At 43.8% G+C, this 19,718-nt stretch overlaps 1 protein-coding gene and 1 pseudogene across 4 annotated transcripts in view; one reads left to right on the plus strand and one right to left on the minus strand.

The window, feature by feature from the left end:
* Positions 1-19,718, minus strand: part of Arhgef37 (Rho guanine nucleotide exchange factor 37) — a 102,909-nt gene that overhangs the window by 61,091 nt on the left and 22,100 nt on the right. The gene's annotated exons all lie outside the window — the stretch shown is intronic.
* LOC123454244 lies at positions 9,869-10,523 on the plus strand (annotated as a pseudogene).

Consider the following 19,718-nt stretch of genomic DNA (forward strand, 5'->3'; position numbering starts at 1 on the left):
ATCTGCTGTAATCCTGATGGGCTTGCCTTTGTAAGTAACTTGATTATTCTCTCTAACTGCTTTCAATATTTTTTCTTTGGTGTGTGTTTGGAAGTTTGATTATAATATGGCAAGGAGAGGTTCTTTCCAGGTTTTATCTGGCTGGGGTTCTAAAGGCTTCCTGTATCTGCATTAGCACCTCTTTCCCAATATGGGGGAAATTTTCTTCTATAATTTTGTTGAAGACACCTACTATGCCTTTGGAGTGGAATTCTTCTCCTTCTACTATGCCCTAAATTCTAATATTTGATCTTTTCATAGTGTCCCAAATATCTTGAATTTCCCACTCATACTTTTCTATAAGTTTGTCTTTCTCTTTGTTGGACTGTATTAGATCTGCCACCTAGTCTTCTAGCTTAAATATTCTGTCCTCTCCTTCATCCATTCTACTGGTGAGATTTTCTACAATTTTTTTTATTTCATTAACTGTGTTCTTCATTGCTAGTAATTCTGCCTGGTGTTTCTTTATTATTTCTATTTCCTTATTTATGTCTTGTATTGCCTTCTTTATTTCATTAAATTGGTATCCTGTGTCTTCTTTGATTCCCTCTTTGATTCCTTTGATTTCCTCTTTGATTCATTTGATTTGTTCTTTGACCTCTTTGAACATATTTACAATCATTCTTTTGAAATCTTTCTCAGGCACTTCCTCTAACTTGTTCTCACTGGAGGTCATTTCTGATGCTTTAGTACTTTTAGGTGGATTTATATTGTCTTGCTTTTTAGTGTTTCTTGTGTTATAATGTATATATTTTTGCATCTTGGATTAAGTTAAAGCTTAGATTTTCTAGCTAGCTGGGTATTCTTAGCTGTATCAATTGATTTGATGTTATATATTTTCAGGGTAGGAGCTTAAGGTGTAAGGTGTGGCTCTAAAGACTCTGAGAGTATCTACAAAGGTGCTCCTAGGGGTTGAGTTTCCCTGCTATGGGAGTATTCAAGTAGGCTGAGTGGAATAAAATACAGGTAGATTCTAAAATTTAACTAAACACTGTACACATTCAATCAAAAACAGCCCTGAGTATGTATGCAAGAGTAGTTATTATAACAAGCAGATTCTCTATCAACAAAGAGGTTAAGATTTCTGGTCTATTGAGGGATCCAAGTCAGCTTGTGACCAAGTGAGACCCTTCCCTGGTGCAATCCCAGTTAACCTGGATGATTTTGGTCTCAGTCAAGTTGCTGCCTGGGTCGTTGGGCTGCTGTTCTGATTTCTGGAGCTGGATCCTGGCTTTTCCTGCGGGGCAAACCGAGCCTGGCAACTGTGGCCCTGCAGATCAGCACTCCCATTGCTGGAACTGCTGCTGCTAAAGCTGCCACTGTGGGGTCTGTCACTGCTGCTGCTGAAGCTGCTGCTGCTGCTGGGGCCACTGATGTTGCTGCGGGACTCTGCTCCTGCTTGGGTCCCTCTATCGGCTCAAGTTGGCGTGGCTGGGTCCCGGGACGCTGCTCTGTTCACTGGAGCTGGGCTCAGGCAATGGGGGAGTGGAGGGAGCCGCAGCTGCTCTGGTTCTCTCGCTGCTCCAAGTGTTCTTCTACCTCGCGGTCTGCTCCTCCGCTGCTTACTGCCACTCTCCCTTCACGTTTCCTGAGTTGCGGATAGCGCGGTGTGAGGGGAAGCTCCCGCACCTGGCTTTTCCTGCGGCTGGAGCCGAGCCTGGGCCGCAGCGGTTGGCGGAGCTGCCAGGGCCGCTTTTCCCGCCTGTGCAGGCTCTGGATGCTCTGGATCTCTTCTACTTTTCTGCTGCTGCTTCAATTTCCTTTATACCTCACTTTTTAGTAAAAGTGTGTTATTTTGCTGGGGTTTTTTGGTCTTTTTCCCCCCTGGGCTCCTTTTTTATGATATCTACAATGCCATCTTAACTGGAAGAACCACTTTTCTTTTAGCTTCTGCTGGTTTTCAGTTATGTAAGAAGAAAAATTGAACATATATCCTATCTATATTTAGTTTGCTACTATAAGAAAATCCCAAGACTGGAATGATGTCTTAGTAGTTAAGGTGCTTGCCTGTGAAGCCTAAGCACCCAGGTTTGATTCCCCAGAACCCAGGTAAGCCAGATGCACAAGATGGCACATGCATCTGTAGTTCATTTGCAGTGGCTAGAGACCCTGACACACCTATTCTCTCTCCTCTCTCTCTTAAATAAGTAAATTAATAAAATAAAATTTATTGCCAGACTGGTGAGGCAGAGATAGGAAGCTTACTGTGAGGTTGAGGCCCATCTAGGACTACAGAGTGATTTTCCAGTTTGCCTGGACTACAGTGAGACCCTACCTCAAAAACAACAAGAAGCAGGGTATGGTGGTGCACGCCTTTGATCCCAGCACTCAGGAGGCAGAGGTAGGAGGACTGCCATGAGTTTGAGGCCACCTGAGACTGCACTGTGAATTCCAGAACATCCTGGGCTACAGCAAGACCCTACTTCAAAAAACAACAACAACAACAACAAAAAAAAAATCTTAAGTAGGACTGAACCTATGGCCTCACATTTGCTAGTCTGACTCTCTACCACAGTACATCTGGGAGAGTGTCAGTCTAGTAAACGTGAGCTATGTATCTCCCATGCTGGATTTAGGATTTATTTACCTTACTCTAATAGCATTTACCTTTGTTTTTCTTTGTTCTTTCTACTCCCCTCCCCTTTTTAAAAATTTATTTGTTTTTCTGTGGTAGGGTTTCACTCTAGCCCAGGCTGACCTGGAATTCACTATTTAGTCTCAGGGTGGCCTCAAACTCAAGGCAATCCTACCTCGGCCTCCCAAGTGCTGGGATTAAGGCATGAACTATCACACTTGGTTTATTTATCTTTATTTACTTAATTGCAAGCAGAGAGAGAGAATGGACATGCCAGGGCCTCCAACCATTGCAAATTAACTCCAGATGCATGCACTAGTTTGTGCATCTTGCGTTACATGGGTACTGGGGAATCAAACCCAAGTTGTTATGCTTTGCAGGCTGAGCCATCTCTCCAGCCTCTAGGGAGCACAACCTGCCCAAATGCACAAGTCAATTTTCATCCCACCAACCGGCAAATATTTAAGCAACTGGTGGTTGGTTAATTTGCAGTAAAGATCATGCTCATGGTGTCTCATGTGTGGTGCTCCTGAGGTAACTGCTGACCAGAGCAAAAAGCTGATAGAAAGATCTGAAAAACTTGAAGTTTAGTCAGAAAAACCACTGTAAAGTCTGGGCTAGTAGTTCCTCAGAGCTCAGCCTTATACTCTACCTAATTTTCCCTTCCTCAGAGCTTAGCCTTAACTCTACCTAATTTTCCCTTCCTGCCCAAGACCCACATTGCTGTTTTCCACATGCAGCCTCTGCTCTGTGCTCCTGACCTGCTATGTTCTTCCTCCATATTACCTCCCTCTAGCATTCCTCTCCTCTAAACTCAATCCTGATCCTCCTCCTTTGATCCTCTGAAATGCCTACCTCCCCTTTATCTCTAAATTATATATTTATACATACACACACACACACACACACAGGGTTAACAGTGTACACATGACCCCCCCCCAAAAAAAAACTTCTTCCTGTCACCAAACACACATACCTAACTGGATGGCACAGCTTGTAAGCTTGTAGAGGAAATCTGCTGGAGTTAAACATTTTATTTATTTATTTGCAAGGCAAGAGAGAATGGGCACACCAGGACCTCTTGCAAAGGAACTCCATATGCATGCACCACTTTGTGCATCTGCCTTTACATAGGTACCGGGGAATTGAACCCAGGCCATCAGGCTTTGCAAGCAAGTGCTTTAACCACTGAGCCATCTCCACCACCATTAAGTTGAGCCCATCTAATATGTACTTTATTGGCACAGCACTAATTCGCAACAATGTATATGCATCATTAGTCTTGTATGCTGTCTTTTTGTTCTGTTTCCCTAAGCTGACACATCAGGCACCTGCCCAGTCAGGCATCACTTCACCACCTCTGTACATGGTACTGGCAAAATTTCCTGACTCTTTTCTGTTTTCTCTGGATAGGATAAACCCACTACATTTTTTAGTGATCTTTTGATGATTAGCCTTTAAAAACTGGTGGCACACGCCTTTAATCTCAGCACAAGGGAGGCAGAGGTAGGAGGACTGCTGCAAGTTTGAGGCCACCCTGAGAATTGAGAGTGAATTCCAGGTCAGCCTGGGCTAAAGTGAGACCCTACCTTGAAAAATTGAAAACCAAAAAAAAAAAAAAAAATCCTCCGGGCTAGGAACATGGCCCAAGAGTTTGCTTGCTTGCAAAGCCTCCCAGCCAATATCCCAACACCCACATAATGCCAGATGCACAAAGTAGCAGATGCATCTGTAGTTTGTTTACAGTGGCAAAGGGTCCTGACATGCCCCTATACTCTCTTTCTCTCTCTCTCTCTCCAAATAAATACATAAAAAATTAAATTAGGTACCAGGCATGGTGGCACATGCCTTTAATCCCAGTACTTAGGAGACTGGAGAGGTAGAAGGATTACTGTGAGTTTGAGGCCAGCCTGAGACACAGAGTGAATTCCAGGTCATCCTGGGCTAGAGTGAGACCCTACCTCAAAGAAACAAAAAAAATTAATAATTATCAGATGCACTCTAAGTTTCTTAATCAGTTACCTGCAGCTGGGCCTAGGCATGGTGGCTCACACCTTTAATCTCAATACTCAGGAGACAGAGGTAGGAAAAGCGCTGTGAATTTGAGGCCATCCTGGGAGTACAGAGTGAGTTCCAGGTCACCCTGGGCCAAAGTGAGACCCTACCTCACAACAAACAAACAAAAATTAGTAACCTAATGTGGTGGTTTGATTCAGGTGTCCCCCATAAGCTTAGGTGTTCTGAATGCTAGGTTCCCAGCTGATGGAGATTTGGGAATTAATGCCTTCTGGAGGGAGTGTATTGTTGGGGCAGGGTTATGGGTGTTATAGCTAGTGTCCCCTTGCCAGTGTTTGGCACACTGTCCTGTTGCTGTTGTCCACCTTATGTTGGCCAGGGGGTGACGTCCACTCTTTGCTCATGCCATTGTTTTCCCCTGCCACTGTGGAGCATCCCCTTGAGTCTGTAAGCCAAAATAAATCCTTTTGTCCCCAAAAGCTGCTCTGTCAGGTGATTTCTTCCAGCAATGTGAACCTGACTGTAATGCCTACTACCTGAATTTCTTTGACCTTTAGTCTTGATGGCAGACAGATGTACTTCCATAATAAAAGACAAGTGCTGGGGCTGCAGTGGTAGTTAAAGGTGCTTCCTGGTGTTTCTGTTGTTTTGTTTTGTTTTGTTTTGTTGGTGACCTGGGTTCCATTCCCCTGTACCCACATAGAAGCACTGAACAAAGTGGTGTACATAGCTGGAGTTCATTTGCATCTCCCATCTTGGAACTTTTTTTTAAAACCCTAAGTGGAAAAAACCAGAGAGCTGAAGCCAGGTGTGGTGGCGCACGCGTTTAATCCCAGCACACGGGAGGCAAAGATAGGAGGATCGCCGTGAGTTAGAGGCCACCCTGAGATGATACAGTGACTTCCAGATCATCCTGGACTAGAGTGAGACCCTACCTCAAAAAACAAAACAAAACAACAACAACAAAAACAAAATCAGACAGCTGATGCCCTGAGCTGGGCTGGGGCTGTGCGCGCAGCTAGGGTGGCTTAGGACCCTACCCATCCTAGTCACCTGCTGTCAGAGAATGAATGGCACAAGGAGTGCAGTGGACCAGGATGCCAGGGGAAGGAGGCCCTGAAAAAGAGCCCATTCGGGAGGAAGTGAGGTCGCTCCAGTAACACACCTGCACAGCGCAGCCACGTTATGTTCCCCTTTGATGTCATCCCTGTACTTGTACTGTTCACACAGCAGTGGCATGTGGCTGGAATTTTTATGCTTCAAAATGCCAGAAAATCACACATGCCTCCTCTTCCTCTTCCAATGTCCCTCAAAGACATGATGATACACAAAACTGAAGACGCTTAATAATTGGTCTCCTTAAGTTGTTATGTTGATGTTAGCTGTAAGTCCATATTTTATGCATTTAATGAACATTCCATTCTTTTAGGATGTTCATTTTATGCCAATATCCCCAGGAAGTTCCTGGCGAAGGGTAGTAGTTATAAAAATACTAAGTATATGCATTGGTGAACTTCCACAGCAATGTCAGTCAGAGGAGGATCGCACAGGCTGAGGGCACAGATACTGGAATTGAGAGCCCGCGGCCTGGCTCTGCGCTGTCCACATATACGCATGCAGAGGGCCAGCTGTCACCAGTAGATCACGAATACTTAAGCACGTTCAAGTGAACATGAACTTTTCATAATCACATAAAGGATTTCTTTTTTGTTTGTTTTGGGTATTTTCTCATTTACTACTTGCTTTATTTTCAATAAGAACTCTAGGCCAGGAGGAGCTTAAGTAGACAATAGGGAATAATGGCGTCTTGGTCTCTGTGGAACACTGTCACAAATTAACATAGTCTGGTGACAGAGTTCCTCAGGCTGTGATTCACACATCAGGATGTCAGGTTTGGGAGTGGGTTGACTTCCAGGTTGTAGGCCACCAACTTCTCACTGTGTTCTCTTACAGCAAAAGTAAAAGAGGGCTCCTCACTCTTCTATAAGAAAATTAATACCCTTCACAAGAGCTCTACCTTCAGACCTTAATGCCAAATCCGCACCTTCATATTCGAGGTTAGATCCAATATATGAATTTTGGGAGACAAAGGTCATTAATATCACAGAATTACTGGATAAAATTGACACAACCTTTTTCCTAACAGAACTAAGAGTTTAGTTTGTCAATGTCAATCAGATATTTTTTCTGTTAGGATCTTAAAAGTGCTATGAGTGACAACTGTGAGGAGGGAAAGATTGTTGTTTGTTTGCTTGAGACAGAGTCTCACTATGTAGCAAAGGCCAGCCTTGAACTTGTGATCCTCATGTGTCAGCCTCTTAAGTGCTCAGATCATAGGACTGTGTCACCCTGCGCAGTTGAAATGATAGATTTTTTTTTTTTTTTTTTTGGTGGTATGATTAAACTATCACAGGAGGAGTGGCACAGAGGAGGCTTCCCTGCAGGAAAGGCCTAGTCTTGTCCAAGCTGTGACAGACATTTCAACAGGAGGATGGATGTTTTCTCAGGGTCTACCATAGTCTAAAGGCCCAAACTTGATAAACTTAGAGGTTTTTATTAAAGTGAAACAACTATACAGAGCCTATGGAAGGCAGTATAAGAACGTGTATTTTAATGCTGTTATTATTAATATGCTCTTAGGCTGGAGAAATGGCTCAGCGGTTAAGGTACTTGCCCATAAAGTCTAATGACCAGAGTTTGATTCCCCAGTACCCATGTATACTCAGATGCACAAAGTGGTGCATGTAACTGGAGTTCATTTGCAGTGGCTAGAGGCCCTGGCACACCCATTTCTCTCTCCCCCTCTCTTTCTTTCCTTGCAAATAATTTCTAAAATATTAGTATGCTCTTCTATGTAAAAAATTAAATAATAGTAGCCTAAGTTCTATCATTGCTTAGTTCTTATATAAGATATCTAGATGTAGATGATACAGATGGCTCTGGAGCTAGTCAGTGGTCCCACAACATTATCAAGATTCAAAGACCTCATAGTCTTCCATCCTGCAAGCTTGTGCTCTCACTTTATTATTATGGCTCACACCTCAGGGTCTCCATATGGCTTCTAGAATTCAGTTCATCATTGCATCCTCCAGTACAGGAAGGAAGGGTGAACGTCATGATCTACAAATTAAATTCAAGTTCTGGTCAAGCTATTTGAGAAGCAAAGAGGCAAAAGCAGGCCAGGCCTGGTGGTGCATGCCTTTAATCCCAGCATTTGGGAGGCAGAGGTAGAAGGATCTCTGTGAGTTTGAGGCCACACTGAGACTACACAGTGAATTACAGGTCAGCCTGGACTAGAGTGAGACCTTGCCTCGGGCAAAAAAAAAAAAAAAAAAGCAAAAGTATGTCAGTAGTTGTAACTCTACACCATGTCTAGAGGATAACGCAAATGAAGCTGGTCTAGCTTTAGGTGACAGGATGCTGGGATCCACAGCCGAAGTTCCCAAAAGTGGTCAGAGACATAAAGGATTTCTTAAAATAGGATGACTGACTTGCCCCTCCCAGCCCCAGGCACAGCTCTGACTCTTCAGGTCAGTAGTAAGACCTGAGGGTTTGTGTTTCTTTCTAAGGAGTTGCCAGGTGGTACTGATGTTTCTTTAGAACAATTAAGAATTTAAGAACAGTTTGAAAATATAGATCAGTCACAATGGATACGGTTCTGAGACAGGATAGAAAGGCAGGAAAATTCAAGGAGCATGGGAAAGAAAATAAGGGCCTCATGCTGGGACCTATTTTGTGTTTCTGGCTGACAAAACTTCCTACAGAGATAATGCTAGTTTTCCTAAAGACAAACAAGGACATTTAAGAAATAAAAACTGGCCAAAGCCATCTGATTTACTGCCTGGCTGGGGCGCCAAAGTTGCCTGAGCTCTCAAGCAGTAATGCGCCAAAACTGCCTGCGCTTGCACTAGGAGGGACACTGAGGCACCAAGCACTGAAGCAGCCTAAACTCTGGCGGGGGAACACTGGGACCCAGAAGCAGTCTGCGCTCCCCCACAACAGGACAATAGCCGCTCAGAAGACAGTGTGGCCTTCTACTGATAACCATAATTTCTCCCTTTAATTCTCCCTTTAATTCATGGATTGAGGACTTATAGCTGAGCCTAGTTTAGCCCTGCCAGAACTCAGATGGCAGTGACCTTGGAATGACTCAGAAGGCATCAAGGTACTGAGAGGAAGTGATAGAAGAATGCTCAGCACTGTAATATCTCGATCACACCTTCCAAGGCTCAGAGTCCATTGTGGAAGAGGTGGCAGAAAGACTGTAAGAGCTGAAGGAAGTTGCAGGACTCCCTACAATGTGCTCCTCCAGACATAAAATGGCCTGGATATCCATGACCTCACAGCACCTGATACTACCTACACAAGACCATCATAATAGGAGGAAAAGATGATGACATCAGAATAAAAGAGAGACTGATTGAGAGTGGGAGGGGATATGATGGAGAGTGGAGTTTCAAAGGGGAAAGTGGGGGGAGGAATGGAATTACCATGGGATACTTTTTACAAGCATGGACGTTCTTAATTATAAAAAAGAAAGATATAGAAGTCTATATAGTGATATGGGTCACTCTGCTATTGCAGGCTTGAAGCAAGAGAATAAGAAGATTGCCACAAGTTTAAGGCCAGCTTGGGCTACATAGTGAGTTTGAGATAAGCTTGAGACATATGGAAAGTTCCAGGCCAGCCTGGACTATAGAGTTAGATCCTGACCTTTTAAATCAAATATGTTACAATTTCATTATGATCACTTATGTAATATAAAACTATAATATGTAATGTAGAAGATAAAGGAAATAAGGATACCCTTGTATATCTTACAGAATGTAGGAAAAGTTAAAGGCATGTTGCATAGAATGGAGAGAGAGAGATTTTTCCTTAAAAGGGAAAACAAACATCATGGGACAAAATAACTCCATATTATTTTGGAAAAGTCAGATTAGGTAAGTAATAATCCAAAGCAAGCTAAGGTAGCTATAGTAATATAGAAAAGCCTTTTTGAGGGCAAAAGCATAGTGATAGATCCAGCGACCGTTACCCGCCGCCCGTACCCCCGCGCCCCCTGCCTCCGCCGCTGTGTCGGTGCCCCCCCCCCCCCCCCCCCCCCCGCCTCGTCTCGGAGCCCCGGGCCTCGCGTCCGGGAGAAGCAGCAGCCGTGCTCGGCCGCGTCCGTCGCCGGCCCGGGGCGCAGGCATGGCGGGCGGCGGCGGGGCCGGGGGCGGCGGGGCGGCGGCGGGGCCGGGGGCGGCGGGGCGGCGGGGCGGCGGCGGGGCCGGGGGCGGCGGCGGGGGTCCCGTCAACCCGGCCTCGCTGCCGCCGGGCGACCCGCAGCTCATCGCCGTCATCGTGGAGCAGCTCAAGAGCCGCGGCCTGTTCGACAGCTTCCGCCGGGACTGCCTGGCCGACGTGGACACCAAGCCAGCCTATCAAAACCTGCGACAGAAAGTGGATAACTTTGTGTCAACACATCTGGACAAACAAGAATGGAATCCTGCAATGAACAAGAACCAGTTACGAAATGGTCTTCGGCAGAGTGTGCTTCAGTCAGGCATGCTGGAAGCAGGCGTGGACAGGATTATCTCTCAGGTGGTGGATCCAAAGCTGAACCACATTTTCCGGCCTCACATTGAGTGAGCAATTCATGAGTTCCTAGTGGCCGAGAAGAAGGAAGTGGTGCCAGCGCCACCTCCAGAACCCGAGAGCCAGGACCCTTCCGCTCCGTCCCAGGATGCCTCCTAAGAATATGCCAGACACCTTTGGAAATCGTCATTAATGAAAAACAACAAGAAATGGATTCCTGTTTCAAACAATTGCAACTTTGGTAGACCAGGGTCACTGCTGTCAAGATTTGGGCCTTGACTGAGGGGCAGTGTCCAGATTAATTGGGGAGCAAGTGTGACAGTGGACAGGTGTCTGCACCTGTGCCTTCATTTGCCCAGCTTGTCCAAGGGTGTGTCACCCAGGAGACACTACAGAGTTCTCAACACTACTGCCACCTGGGCTGTCCTGAAACAAGCCTTTCTACTTGAACCTGCCTGTGGGTGTTAACATTGGTGCTGTGCCGCAGGCAAAGCTATACTGACATTTCGTAGAGTCTCAAAGGGAACTTGTAAGAACAAGGATTGTAAAGGTCAGTGGGTGGGGCTATTTGACAGTGCTTTTGATATTGTAGTTACAAACTGGAACATACAAGCAGTTAGCATCAGAGAGCCTTAATGCTGCTGTGGCCTTGGACCTGGGTCTTGTAGCCAGTTTCCTGGCCCTTGCCAGAGGCGGCAGAACATGGAGCCGAGAGTGAATGAGAAGCTCCAGCGTGAGGTGCCGGGAAACCCTGGCGGCCTCTGTCCCGGCTCTTCCCGCTCGTGCAGCTCATTTCATGTTTGTGTTTGCTCGGCCAGCAAATGGTCAGTGTGTTTTATACTAAAGTCACCTGCTACTCTTTCTTTAAAGCTCCAGTGGAGCCTGAATCTCCGGTTTGGGCTTGATCTTGTTCCTCTGCCTGCATGTTAATTCTGTGCACAGCAGTGACTTCATGGAGTCCAGGAGATGCAGCCAGAGGCCAGAACTGTCTTTCTCCTTGAACTCTCAGACACTGGAGACACTGGCTCAATGAGGTGCTACATTTTTTGGTGGTTCTCAGCCCTGAGTGTACAGAAGAGGCTCCTGCGCATCTGGGGAAATGTATGTCGTAATTCAGAAACTCTGGGTGGTAACTGGAGAACTGGCATCTCTGACAAGTTCCCAGCCGTGCCCCAGCGAGGAGAATCTGTTCTGCCAAGAGCTTCCTGCTCTCTGTAGCTGTGTCCTGGCTCTGGGAATGAGAGAGACCCCAGGGTCATTTTCAGTTGTGAACCAGGCTTTGGGAACCTGGGCTCATGGATTGTTTATTCTGTTTGTTTTGGTCAGAATGAGTCTCAAAAGTAGATTTCCCTGGCTGATTCTACTCAGCAGCATGGGCCAGAGGCCACACACAGTTGGTTTTTGAGATTAAATTTTCAGATGAAAAAAAAAAAAAAGCATAGTGATAAAGATGATTACATAGATGAAACGAGACGTTCAACTCACAAAGAAGTAATAATATTCAAAATCTGCCTACAATAATGAACATGAAGAACATTTTGTAGACTTAACATAAGAAATGGACAGAGCAACCATCATACCTGGAGGTCACTGTCCCCTACTACATAGTATCAGGCTAAGTAGACATGTGCAAACTTCTTATTACAGCTTTGTTTGTAGTAACAAATTGAGGAAGGATTGTCCCACCACACAGTGGTTCATTTATGTTATCTTATCAAATGGATTAGATCTCATAGATAATTCTCAAAACCATAACATCGAGCTTCATAAATATAGAGGCACAGAATCTGCAGAAAAAGCAATACTAAATCAGCCTGAGACTACAGAGTAAATTCCAGGTGAGCCTGGTCTAGAGAGAGACCCTAGCTCAAAAAAAACAAAAGAAACCACACACGGAGAGAGAATGCTGTTGTTGAGAATACAGTATTTTGGTATGCACCATCAGTTTTAATCTCCTTCTCCTGGGTCTTGTTATTACACCGAAACTGGAGAGCTAAAAACTAACTTCCCACAAACCCTCATCAACCAGATGGTTTTGTTTGAGCCTGAATTTAGACCTAAGCTAAGTAGAGATCCATTTACCAAGACAGATACTGCATTGTTCTGAAGTCAACAATTCTGGCAGTGTAATAGATTATGGCTGAAGTCGTGAAGGCCTGAAGCCACCAGAATTGGAAACTGCCTCTCCCAACACTCCAGTTTCCTTACTGTTGAAGAGGACAGCAGCTCCTCTAGAGAGCCGTCCCTTCAGTATTGCTCAGAAGTCATCCTTAGGGACAATTCTGTGGCCCACCTCTTCAGACCCTCCAACAACAGAATGACTTGTGTTAATCCCCACCTAATCCTTAGCTAATATAGATATAAACAGATATTTCACAAGATAAAAAATTTAAATGAATAAGAACCAAATAAAAAGATCAAATCAGGGCTGGAGTGATTAAGCACTTGCCTGTGAAGTCTAAGGACCCTGGTTGGAGGCTCGATTCCCCAGTACCCATGTAAGCCAGACGTGCAAGGTGGCACATGCATCTGGAGTTCGTTTACAGTGGCTGGAGGCCCTGGTGTGCCCATTCTCTCTTTCTCTCGCTGTCTCTTTATCTCTCCATCTGTCACTCTCAAATAAATAAATAATTTTTTTAAAAAAATCAAATTAAAAATTAAAAAAAATTAAAAAGATCAAATTGCTAGCAAAAATGCCAATATAAACAATTAGGACCACAATATTATTTCATGCCTATCAGATAGACAAAAATATATTTTTGAAGTATCTATAAGAATGAAGTAGGAGCAGGGAATGGTGGTGCACACCTTTAATCCCAGCATTTGGGAGTCAGAGGTAAGAGGATCGCCTTGAGTTCAAGGCCACCTTGAGAATACAGAGTGACTTCCAAATCAGCCTGGGCTAGAGTGAGATCCTACCTCGAAGAAAGAAAGAAAGAAAGAAAAAAAGAAAGAAAGAGAGGAGAGAGAGAGAGAGAGAGAGAGAGAGGGAGAGAGAGAGAGAAAGAAAGAAAAAATAATAAAGAATGAAAGACAGACAGGCAGGTTTGAGAGATGGCTCAGCAGTTAAGGTGCTTCTTTGCAAAGCCTAAAGGTCTAGGTTTGATTCCCCAGTATCCATGTAAAGCCAGGTACACAGAGTGGCACATGCATCTGGAGTTTGTTTGTAGTAGCAGGAGGTGCTGGCATGCCCCCACTCTCTCTTCTTGTAAATAAAAATATTTTTAAAAAAAAAAAAAAAAAAGAATGTAGGAGATGGTGTGGTGGCGTGGCGTGGCGTGGCGTGGCGTGGCGGGGCAGGGCAGGCTGGGGCGGGGCAGGGCGAGGCAAGGTGAGGTGAGAAAAGAAAGCCAGCCCAACCCAAACAGAATTGTAAGCAGTCGCATCTACTGGTATAATCATGTAAATTGGTGCAAACACTCAAGAGCAATTTGGCACTATCAAGAAAAATGGAAAACGCATGCATTTGTTAAGCCATGCAGTTCTACTGCTAAATACAACCTGCCTTCAAGAAATTTCTCCACATTGGGCTGCAGAGAGGGCTTAGTAATTAAGGCACTTGCCTGCAAAGCCAAAGGACCCAGGTTCTATTCCTCAGGACCTACATAAAGCCAGACACACAAGGTGGCACATGTGCCTGGAGTTCTTTTGCAGTGGATGGAGGCCCTGGAGTGCTCATTCTCTCCCTCCCTTCCCTCTCACTTGCTCTCACTGCCTCTTTCTCTCAAATAAATGAATAAAAATAAATTTAGATTTTTTTTTAATTTCTCTACATATACACAAGGAATGTGAACAAGAATATTCCAGGAAGCACTGTTAGTAATATAGAAATTATCATCTCCTGTTGTCCAACAACAAGAAAGCAGATAACTTACAGTACAGTCATAGTTATACCACCAATGGAACTCTAAACAGTAAAAAATGAACTGTTTTCACATATCAACATGGGTTTTCCACAAACATAAAGAACAATGAAAGAAAAAAAGCAAGACCCAGAATGGTACAAAGACTATGATAGTATTTTCTACAGTTTAGAATATGTAATATTATTATTTTGTTTTGTTTTGTTTTTTCAAGGTAGAGTTTTGCTCTAGTCCAGGCTGACCTGGAATTCACTATGGAGTTTCAGGGTGGCCTCAAATTCACTGTAGTCCTCCTATCTCTGCCTCCTGAGTGCTGGGATTAAAGTCATGCACCACCACACCTGGCTTAGAATATGTAATATTATCCTATATATTTCTTAGATAATTGCAAGTATGTACAACAGGTATAGTTTAAAAAATTCACTATCACCAAGGAAACCTTTGATAGTGCCTCAGTTCTATCTCTCGCTTCCCTTTCCATAACTTACTGCCATTCTTATCTTATTACTTTCTATTTTTATTTCTTTTGTGCAAGCATAATATGTGTGTTATGTATGTGGTTGTGTGATATATGTTGAACACTGCCACTTGCCTGTGAAGCCTAAGGACCCAGGTTCAATTCTCCAGGTCCCATGTTAGCCAGATGAACATCATGTCACATTCATCTGGAGTTTGTTTGCCATAGCCAGAGGTGCTGGCATGTGTGTTCTCTGTCTCAGTTTCTGTCCGTTTCTCTCCCCCTCCCTTCCCCCGCTCTCCATCTTTCTGTCACAAATAAATAAACTTTAAAAATAGCCAGACTTGGCACATGCCTCTAATCCCAGCACTTGAGAAGCAGAAGTAGGAAGATGTGGCTTTGAGGCTACTCTGAGACCACATAGGGAATTCCAGGTCAGCCTGGGCTAGAGTGAGACCCTACTTTGAAAAATCAAAAAATAAATAACAAGGGGCTGGAGAGATGGCTTAATTATTAAGGTGCTTGCTTGTGACGGCTAAGGACCCATGTAAGCCAGATGTACAAGGTTGCACTTGCCTCTGGAGTTTGCAGTGGCTAGAGGCCCTGGCATGCCCATTCTTTCTCCTTCTCTCCCTCCATATCTCTTTTTCTCTCTCTCTCTCAAATAACTGAATAAATATTCTTTTAAAAAAATAAGCAGGGCTAGAGAGATATTTAGCAGGTAAGAGTGCTTCCATACAAGTTATAAAGGCCAAAGGGGGCCCTGACAACATCTGAGTTTGATTTCCTAGAACCACATCAACAGCTGGGCACAGCCAAGCACGTCTATAATCCCAATCCTTTGAGAAGCAGAGACAGAAGGATTGCTGAAGCTCACAATAACAGCAACCTCTGGGAATCACTGAGAGACTCCATCTCAAAGAGACATGTGGATGAGTGATGGAGAAGGAAACACCCCCCACATTCTCCCATGGCCTCTGCACGTGCACATGGGGCACCATTCAATACCTATCACACAACCACAAACATAACACACAAATTATACTATACAAAAGAAATAAAAATAGAAAGCAATAAGATAAGAATGGCAGTAAGTTATAGAAAGGGAAGCAAGAGATAGAACTGAGGTACTATCAAAGATCTCCTTGGAGCTGGGAATGATGGTGCACACCTTTAATCCCAGCACTTGGGATTCACTATTTCTTAATCATCTCTGGTCTTTTATGTGAAGGGGGGCCTTTTGGTTCTAATGCTTTCTTTGCCTTCCATGTGTGTTGATGCACTTGCCTCCTCCATAGCCCTTTAATTCCCGAGATTTCCCTGTGATGGAGATTCTCTTAATCTGCCATCTCCCTTTCTAGCCAGAGAAGGAGAATTCTCCTCTGGCTTTAGTCTTTCAGCTAGCCTCTTCCCTGAATCTTACTTCCCCCACAATAAACCTCATCACTCATAAATTCCCTTTCTTGAAGTTTGTTTTTATCACTTCTTTGCTAAAATTAGATAAGGACCCAAAAGTTGGAGTTCACAGGCCTTTGCTGAACTACAAATCATGCATCAATAAGAAACACACAGAGAAGTTCCACGGATTCTTTTTGCAGTTTCCTGTACGGTCACAGTTGCAAAACGATACTGCAGTATGACAACCAGCATGCTGGCAGTGATACACTCCAATGCAGAACAATTTCATAAGTAGCCGCTATGGTTTCCTTTTCCCCTCATGACCTCAACCTCTATCCACTTCAACTCTTGGGAACCACAAGTCATTTCTCTATTTCTATAGTATGTCACCTCAAGAATGTCATGTAGGGGTTGGAGAGATAACTCAGCAGCTAAGGTGCTTGCATGTAAAGCCCAACAACCCAGGGTCTGATTCCCCAGTACCCACATAATGCCATCTGCACAAGGATGCATCTGGAGTTTGTTTGCAGTGGCTAGAGGCCCTGGTGTGCCTAATCTCACTCTTTTTGTCTCTCTTCTCTCTGTGTACAAATATATAAAAATTAAAAAAAAAAAAAAGATGGGCCGGGTGTGGTGGCACACGCCTTTAATCCCAGCACTTGGGAGGCAGAGGTAGGAGGATCACCGAGAGTTCGAGGCCACTCTGAGAGTACATAGTGAATTCCAGGTCAGCTTGGACTACAGTGAGACCCTATCTCGAAAACAAAACAAAACAAAAAAGATGGGCTGGAGAGATGGCTCAGTGGGTAAGATGCTTGCCTGCAAAGCGAAAAGACCCAAGTTCAATTCTCTAGGACCCACGTAAGGCAAATGCACAAGGTGGTACATGAGTCTGGAGTTCATTTGCAGCACCTAGAGGCTCTGGCATGCACATTCTCTGTCTCTCCCTTTCTCTCTCCCTCCCTCCCCCCACACACACAAATGAAAATTTTAAAAAAATTAAAACTTTTAAGATGGCAACATAGGAACTAAGCCAAAGCAGCCTGGGGGCGGGGTGTGGGGGAAATAGCAAAACACACTCTTCTACTAAAGAGAGAAGGTGTAGGGCTGGAGAGATGGCTTAGCGGTTAAGCGCTTGCCTGTGAAGCCTAAGGACCCCGGTTCGAGGCTCGGTTCCCCAGGTCCCACGTTAGCCAGATGCACAAGGGGGCGCACGCATCTGGAGTTCGTTTGCAGTGGCTGGAAGCCCTGGCGCGCCCATTCTCTCTCTCTCCTTCTCTCCCTCTATCTGTCCTTCTCTCTGTGTCTGTCGCTCTCAAATAAATAAATTTAAAAAAAAAAGAGAGAGAGAGAAGGTGTATAAGAAATTGTCAACCACAGTAGAGAAATGGGAGAGATCCAGAACATCTAGAGCCCACAGAAGCAGGCAGAAGTCCCTCCAGCACTGATAGCACAAAGTCCCTGCAGCTGTAGCCACTGGGCTCAGCCTGAGCCACGGGAAAAGCCAGTGAGGGGATTTTCCACTCAACCAGCCTCCACAAAAACTCAAGAAACATGAAGGGGTGTATGGCAGAGACCTGCCTACATTGTTGGCCCAAGCACCAGCACCAGAGACCTGGGGAAGGGAGCTCACCTACACAGCCCAGAAACAGGCTATCAGAGCAGCAACCCACCAACCCAACCAGCCTACATGAGCCCACAGAGCAGCAAAGAGGGACCCAAGCAGGTGCGCAGCATAACTGAGACTAAAGCCATCCCAAAAGGCAAATGAGATTATACCAGCTGAGTATCTGCCCAAAAAGCCTGCTATATAGGCTTGCATCAGAAGTGCTAATTGCACTTTCCGTGTCAGGGTAAATTACATGTTAAATCTGATGGATGGTCAGATTTGCCATTCTTAAGCAAGCTATATTTGGGGCCTGTCATTTGTTACTTCCTGATTTACAGTGCATTTGTCTCCTCTACTGTCATTTGTTGGGGCAGTGTCTCTCTTGGTCACAAGCTGATCTTGGAACCCTATACAGAACCAGAAATCTCAGCTTCCCAGCTTACAGGATTAAGGGTGTGGGACAACACACATCCTTAGGGACTTTGACTTTGTTAGAGGATCTGTTTGTCATAATACCTACTCTTGCATAAATACTCTGTGCTGGTTTTCATTGAATGTGTATATTGTTTAGTTCAATTTTAGAATTTGCCTGTATTTTGTTCCACCCAGCCTATTAGAATACTTGCATATCAGGCAAACCCAATACCTAGGTCACCTTTGTGGTTACTCTGAGAGCCTTAAGAGCCACACCTAGTACCTTAAGCCCCTACCCTGAAGATATATAATGTCAGATTGAGTGACACATCTAATAAAACTGCAGATAATTAGAAAACTCAAACATTAAATTAATCCAAGATACAAAAATCTCTGTATTATAATACAAGAAACACAAAAAAAAATCAAGACAATATAAATACACCAAAAATTGTAAATCCATTAGCAATGACCTCCAATGAGACTTATTTAGAGGAAATGCCTGAGAAATATTTCAAAAGAATGATTTTAAATATGCTCAAAGAAATCAAAGAGAAAATCAAAGGAATCAAAGAAGACACAGGAAACCAATTTAAAGAAATAAGGAGGTCAATACAAGACATGAATAAGGAAATAAAAATAATAAAGAAAACCAATCAGAAACACTAGCAATGAACAACTTACTAAGTCAAATAAAAAAACTCTGTAGAAATTCTCACCAATAGAATGGATGAAGGAGTGAACAGAATATCTAAACTAAAAGACCACGTGGCAGATCTAATACAGCCCAACAAAGAGAGAGACAAACTAATAGGAAGGTATGAATGGAAATTTTAAGATATCTGGGATACTATGAAAAGACCAAACAAGAATTCAGGGTATAGTAGAAGGAGAAGAAAACTTCCCCCCAATTGGGAAAGAGATGCCAATGTATATACAGTAAGCCTTTAAAACACCAAACAGACAAAACCTGGAAACAGCCTCTCCTTGACATATTATAATCAAACTACCAAACACAAAAACCAAAGGAAATATATTGAAAGCAGTAAGAGAGAAAAATCAAGTCACATACAAAGGCAAGCCCATCAGGATCACAGCAGATTACTCAACACAAAGTTTAAAAGCCAGGAGGGCTTGGAATGATGTATTCATTCCAAGTTCTGAAAGATAATAACTGTCAACCAAGGTTACTTTATCCTGCAAATCATTCCATTCAAATAGATGGAGAAATGAGGACATTCCACAACAAAAGCAGGCTAAAGGAATATTTGAAGACAAAATCAGCTCTACAGAAAATACTTGAAAGGATCATCCATGCTAAAAGGAAATAAAAGCACACATATAAGGAATCTGGAAAAATATAAGTCATATTCAAATACTACTTAATACATGTAGATCAATGGAACAAAAGACAGAATCCAGATATAAGTCCAAGTAGCTACAACCACCTGACTTTTTTTTAATTTTTATTTATTTATTTACTTATTTGAGAAGACAGACAGAGAGAGAAAGAGGCAGAGTGAGAGAGAATGGGTGCGCCAGGGCCTCCGGCCACTGCAAATGAACTCCAGATGCGTGCACCCCCTTGTGCATCTGGCTAACGTGGGTCCTGGGGAATGGAACCTCCAACCAGGGTCCTTAGGTTTCACAGGCAAGCGCTTAACAGCTAAACCATATCTCCAGCCCAACCACCTGACTTTAAAAAAAAAATTACAAAAGTACTCATTGGAGAAAAGACAGCCTCTTCAGCAAATGGTGCTAAGAAAA

This window comes from Jaculus jaculus, chromosome 13 (genome assembly GCF_020740685.1).
Source record: "Jaculus jaculus isolate mJacJac1 chromosome 13, mJacJac1.mat.Y.cur, whole genome shotgun sequence".
Taxonomy (NCBI): domain Eukaryota; kingdom Metazoa; phylum Chordata; class Mammalia; order Rodentia; family Dipodidae; genus Jaculus; species Jaculus jaculus.